We start from the raw sequence: 7,148 nt of genomic DNA on the forward strand, positions 1-7,148 counted from the left end.
ATATATATTAAAAATAAAAGAGAAAATTAAAAAAGTGATAAAAGAGGTTGGCCCACGATATTTGGGATTTGCATTTATCGCTGGGCTGGGCAGAGTGGTTTGGATCCTCCAAAGCAACAGTGGCCAACCGGTGGTCCGCGGACCACTGGTGTTCCGTGAGGGCCGAAAGGTTGGTGACCACTGCTCCAGGGTAAACAGCCTAGCAGCGATCCTTCTGGGAGGAGGACACACTTTTCTTCGACAAATCATTTGCTGGATTTTAATTCCCTGGAGATTCGGGTCTTTGCTGTTGTTGTTGTTTGTTTAACACCCGAAGTCAAGGAAAATGTCAGATGGAGTGAAATTACACAACTTTCCACTTTCTAAAGGAGAAAGGCAGGACATTAAAATTATTTCTACAAATTGCCTGGGGAACCATTAAAACTCACTTGAAAAATCAGCAGACTTGACCACTGGCCCCTGCTTGCTAATTTCTTATTTGACAGCCGATCTAAGCATATTTGCCTGCATTCAGTTGGCCCAAAGGCAAATTCTGTTGGGGGCCTCTCTCCCCTTCTGACGTTTAGTACAGAGATTTTATTTTCTGTTCCACAGCTTCTTTGTGACCATCCAACTCTTGGGCTTCCTCACCAGGTCCAGGCTGCCGGTGCTGAGCAAGCCTGGGCCCCAGCATGTGCACTGCAGCCCAGCCTCTGTGGGTTCATGATTTTCTGTCCCTATTTTGTGGGGCTCCTAGGGGATACTTTTTCACAGCTGGCGGTAGGCATGCAGCGCCCAGAGGCACTGAGCCCCCGACACCTGCCAAGCCTGCTTGAACCATGCCTGAAAAATGTGGTTCATCTCAGGGCTGCAGTGGGGAAAATGCAGAATTTAATTGGTTCTGACTTCAGGATTCAGATCATAGTCTTCCCTGGAGGTGTGCACGCAGGAAGCAATATTACCAGAGCCAGGTCCTTTGTAAATAGGCTGCAATTAATCAAGTTCACCATCATTTGTCATGGGAAAACGTAAGTGAGCATCTGAACATTAATTACAATATTTTGTAATTATTAAATCACCAGTGACATTACAAAATGCTCTTGGTGACCAGATACACCATGTATTTCTGTGTGAGAAAGCAGAAACCCTCTGCAAAAATGAAGTAATTATAGGTACCTTTTCTCCTTAATCTTCCCCAAAAGGGACAAATTCAAATAGATAATTTAACTTAGATCGTTTTTAATTACATTGTAAATATATGTAAAGAAATCGAGTATAAAGGTAAACACAAGTCAGTTGGTAATAAAAATGCAGGCTCCAATTCTTCTTGGATGACAGACAAAATGAATTTAATATATTCTTGTTCTGTGGAAAACATGTAGCATTTGCAAACAACTGAATTCAATTAGCAGATCTGGTTCAAAACGGCATGACAAACTTTATACTATCCACCGATTGTCGAACCAAGAAAGCATCCGAATCCACAGATGATGGGAATTGGTGGAGAAACCATTTAAAATTGGTGCCTGTGTTTTTCCATCCAGCCATGTCTGGCAAGCAGATCCACAAAGAGATCAGCGGCTAATGTTTTCAATCCCTCACCTTACATAAGCCCTTAATTCATCAGAAAGATATGAAAGTGGAGAAAATACAGTGTTGAAAGATGGCCTACTAACTACACTGCTTTCAAATGCAGGTGAGTCCAAACAGTAAAGTTCAATTCCAAATTTCCCTTCACTAATCAATCACAGTCAGCAATTGTCTGGGGCCTGTGCCACCTCACAAGAGGTCATCCCTGCTGGCACCTGCCCTGGGCTCACTTTTTGAGCCGGTGACCTTTCCACTTAGGAGAAGAGAGCACCCTTTTACTTTAGAGAAGAATGAGTCTTTGCCTTGGTGTTGAAGACATGTTATTTTTGGTTGCTTAGCAAGGTCGTTACTTTTACAGTTTTATGGTCCTGAGATGCATAAAGAGCTTGGCTCACACTTTTAATTGCTTCTACTGGTCTGGAGCAGGACCTGTTGGTCACCTTGCTGCATTAAGTCCTTCCTTTGCTTAACTAGTTGGTAACCAGGTCCCTTTAAGAAACAGCTCAAGGCCCTGGAGATTGAGATGCACAACTTCCTTAGGAGACCAGAAACTTCAGGGGGCTCCTCACCCTGCAGAGTGGACAATTTCAGCACAGACATTCCATGGACTCCCATCTGGCCTGCATTTCACTTACGAGAACTGAGCTGCCGGTGCTCTGGGAAAGCCAGGGAGGAAGGACAATAGTGTGGCCGTGCCTCTGCCCCGTCCTGTCCCGTGGGTAGGCTGGCGGAGCCAGATGGGAGGAATGGCTCTGCAGTTCCCCACCTGTGGATGGGAGCCCCACCTTCATCCTGGGATCATGCAGGTTGAATGGTTTCCTTTATTAATTTCATTCTCCACCCCCACCTTAGTTATAAGTACTGTAAACTTGCATTGTGTATATGTTCTGTGAGTTAGACATGACATCACTGTACTTTGTAAACATTCACAAAACCCAGAGCCCTGAGCTGCGTGGGCTACGGCTCAGTTTGACAGCTTTTGATTTTTGCCTTCCTCATGGAGGACAGAATTCAACCCTTGGAAGACAGGACACCACTCTGTGCTTATTTGTGTGACTTATAACAAGACAAGAAACAGAACCTCAATTCTGGGTGGAGAGGGGAGCAGTTCCTGTCTGGCATCTCAGGGTGCCCGGGCTGCATCTCAGGGCGTGTGGCTGGGGGAGGAGGGCCGGAGGAATGAGAGCATGCCTGGGAGGGAAAATCAGCTGCGCTGGTGGTGACAGTCCAGATGGAGCTCCAGATGTGGAAAGCTCACCAGAAGTGCTGAAGGACAGGCACATGGCAGGCGTGCAGGCTGCTGGGAGGGCAAGCCTGCATGGCACCCTGTGGTTCACAGTGCCCCCCACTGAGCCGGACCCACACTTGGGCAGAAAGAGGGTAAACAAGGCATAAAGGATCATTGTAAAAAACTGAGGGCTACCTCCCAGTTTGGGGCCCAATAAAGAACTGTGTCACTGTTTGAGGGAGTGGGCTTAGACTTGTGTGATTCAAGTGGAAGAGCAGCTGAGGCTCTGAGGGATGGCTCCATCCTTAGGACCAAGTGAGAGTTGTCAGATGAACAGCTGTGCAAACAGAGAGGTGAGGCAAACAGAGTTGACTGGGGCAACCCCTGTCACAGGAAAGAAAGCAGAAGGAGGCTGCGCTGGGCATGGGAGAGAAGGCCAGCCCTAATGTGGGGCCTCAGAGCCAGAGGTAACTTAGTTTCATCCGTACTCCCTGGATGGGACAAGCCCAGGATGGCTTGGCTGTAAAACCATAGCCTCACAATAAATGGCGGGAGGAGCGGGGAAGAGAGAATAAGATGGCCCATTGATTTGGGGCGGGGGTGATTTTCTACATACTTCAGATTCAAGACTTTTCAGTGGTTGTTAATTTTTTCTGAGTCCTATTTTAATGGTCTCCAGGAAGAATTGCCCATATAAGACATTTTCTCAAAGAAAAAATTGTGATGACTTTAGAGGCTTGCTGCTGTCTATATTGGCATCAATGTCAGATGGCACTTAATAGGAGGAAATCAGCAGGTACCAGCTAAGGATTGGCTGCAACTCTGACTGCAGTGCTGAAGGTGTAATTCAAACCTCACAGTGGGGCAGGGCCTACTCACTTTACCTAAGGCTGATGCAGCCCTCACAGTGACACTTTGAGCCATAACCGGAGAAAGAGCAGTTAGCCTGCTTTCCTTCAACACCATTAACCGCTCTGACTTCAGGAGAGCGAGTGCTTTCTACTCCTCCACGCGCTTTACCACTAGCCAGAATTTAATGGTTTCTTCCCTGAGTTAAAAGACTATTAATGCTGGAGTATGCTGAAGGTCTCCCTGAACCTCTTGCTATTTCTGTACACACTACCTGTGCCACTGATGGTCCTGTAGCCCCTGACAATCTCTCGTCCCAGGAGAGAGCAAAGTTTGGGTCTCAGCACCATGATTTCCTACCTATGATCTCAATCCCTCAGCACATCACTCTGTTTGGGGGCCCAGAGCTTTCTCTCCGGAGCCGGCAAACAAGAAAGCCAGTTGGTGCCATGGGTTTGGTGATGTACAAATCTTCCCAGTTGTCCTGGACTCAATTCCCCAATGAACCCCACAGGGCCCAGAAAAGCATGAGTCCTTTGTGAAACTGGCTGAAACTTGTAGAAGCTTACCCCTTTCAACAATAAAGGCCCTTGGCGTTATCACAATTATTACTGTAATTATTATTTTCCATATGAGATGATGAACATGTTGGAAGCAGTATTTCAGCACACCGATGAAAATAAAAGCAAAATGAAAACATTCAGTCGTTGGCTATCACTGGCCAGTTTCCTTCTCCCCTGGTGCCTTTTGTTATCCGAATGCTATTCTGCCATCCATGTGCACCTGAACAGCAGCGCCTCCCCAGCAAGTCCCTCTGAAGGAAAGCCTGAGAGATCTGCTCAGTGAGGCTGCCCTCAGCCAGGCCCCACGGTGGGGGTGTGCTCTCCACGGAGTGTAAACACTCAGGAGTTGTGTGTCGATTTGGGAATCTCCTTGGAGGACCCCCGAATAGTTCCATAAACACGTTTTTTTTAGCAACTTGGGACAGACTTAAGCTGCTATAAAAAAGGGAACCAGACCTATATTCTTCAAGTCAACACACTAAAATTGAAAAAGAGGGACCTCTGAGGAGTACACACAGGAGAATGAGAATTAACGAGGTGTTACCTTTGAGGGGTTTAGGCCAAGTGACACTGAGTGAAAAGCAGACTTTTCCCCCAACCCCCAATGACCTGGGTGTCTGACATAAGAGGGGCAGTTGGCATTTGTTTGCATCAATTAGAGAGACTTGGTCTAATTGTAGAATCGCTCCCTGGGGAGATGTTGGAAGGACACAGATCACTTTGAAGTCCAAGAGGTTTTCCTTTGACCACGTCCTACCACTGTGACCCAGGGACACTGCAGGCCAGCGAGGCAGAGAATTCAACAGGAAAGGAGGCTTTGAGGAAGAGAAGGAAGGGGTCATCCGCACCTACTTCTTAGCCAGGAGGGGAGAGGGCAGGGGGGTGGGGGTGGAAGAAGACTGTTGCTTCCAGTATAGCCAGAATCTGCATTCCCTTCTCCATTTCTGCCAAACCATTTTATTTGAATTAGGATAAGAAATGAGAGACAAGTCAAACCCAACCCAAACCCAAAGAGTGGACAAGTCTAATCAAGTGAAACTTTAAAAAAGGGTTTTAAAACCCAGTGCTTATGGGGTGGACCCTCAGCTGGGCAGCAATGATTCTTGGTTCCTAAGTGATGGCTTTGTCTTTTCCCCAAGGGCACTAGAGCCATGCAGGGCCAGGGCATTACACAAGAGGCACCAAAGGCTTTCCCATTGGCTGGGGAGTGTCTGCATTAGTCCTCCCTTTGGCTTGAGGTCACCCTTCTAAAGACCTATAAAATGCATGAGGAGAAATGAGTCACTCATCAAGCTCAGGATAGCAGGGACTGGAGGGACTGAGTGACAGCCCAGAACAGACATGATGGATAGAGCGGGTCAGAGAGTCTAAGTCTGCAGCAGTATATTTCAGATTGTATTTGCCTGCCAGTGGGCCATGAAACCCATTTAGTGTGAGATAGCCAGAATCAAAAAGGAAATTAGAACAGAGCATATCAAAATACATGTGAATTACTAAGTACACTGCATTCTTCTTTTTATGAACTCAAACTTTTGTCCTGATTGTAGTAGGTCTCTGTCTTAGTTTCTTTGCTTTCCTCATCTTTCTTTCTCTCAAGAAGTGGAAGGAGGTGTGGAGCTATACATGCCCTGTGTTGAAAAGATATCTCTCTTGCCATGGGTCATTGTCTATGTGGTTCTGTCAGGTACAGGGGTTCGGGTGAGGAAATGCATGGGCACCAAAGCTGAGGCATAAGACGAGTTTTCCCTTTGTCACAATTTTGCTGAGACTTCTGGAACAATAACAGCACAGCTACAGCTTAATCCAGAAAAGCCACTTATTCAATTGAAAAAAAAAATGCAGCAAAACATTCCAGTTGCCCGTTCTGAAGCAACCTTCCAGAAGTCATCTATGAATATACAAGCACACATCTGTCCCTTCTCGCCCTCCCTTTCTTCCTCCATTCTAAAGAGCAAATGAGAGAGCACACTATACTTTGTTCTGCACCTTGCTTCCTCCACAGAATACAGTTTCAGCACACGAAGTGCTACTTCAATCTTTCTCACTTTATACTACAGTTCAGTATTCCAGCACACAGTACACTATAATTTCCTTAACCTGCTCTCAGGGACATGCAAGCATGCCCTCATGTGTGGCCGTGCACTTGTGTGGTCAGGTCTCCACGACACATTTCAGAAGTGGAGTTCCTAGGTCAAAATGTCTGTGCATTTTAGGTTGACAGAGATTGTCAAATTTTGTTTGCTCCATTGAGATTGTACCAAAATATTAATGGTATTTTGCTGCTTGGACACTGAAGCCAGGATTCCTACTACTCTTACAGAGCCCCATTGAGCCTTCTGTCATCACAAAGTTCCTCATGCCCAGTCTTGACACAGCACTTCTGCCCTCCTGCTTTCCCCACCCCACCCACCACCTCCAGCAGGAAAGGAATAAACAATTGAAAAGACTTAGTCGTCTTGGATATTTTAAATTTCCTTGTTTCAATGAATGTCCTATGAAAAATTTAACTATGCTTTAATTTGGATTAGACTAGGAAAAGGCAGTTTTTAATTTCCTAAGAACATACTCTTAATATTACTTCCAGATACAGTCAGAGCTTTGGGATGGTTTTGCAGCTCATGTGTTTGAGCCACCTGGATCCCATCCATGGCCAAATTTTTGTAGTAAGATCTGCATTACAACTTGGGCCATAACCAGATCAAGTTCATTGCTCTGTTTCTACAAATGCCTCTAGAACAGCTGGTGGTCTCCTCACAACTCCTTGGTGGAGATTAAATTCATATTTAGTGACAGAAGGTAAAATCTTTTCTTTTCTGAATAGTATTTAGTTGATGTTTGATTTATCAAAAATGACCTATTCTAGTCGAAACCGGTTTGGCTCAGTGGATGGAGCGTCGGCCTGCGGACTGAAGGGTCCCGGGTTCGATTCCGGTCAAGGG

Source organism: Myotis davidii, unplaced genomic scaffold (assembly GCF_000327345.1).
Source record: "Myotis davidii unplaced genomic scaffold, ASM32734v1 scaffold515, whole genome shotgun sequence".
Taxonomy (NCBI): domain Eukaryota; kingdom Metazoa; phylum Chordata; class Mammalia; order Chiroptera; family Vespertilionidae; genus Myotis; species Myotis davidii.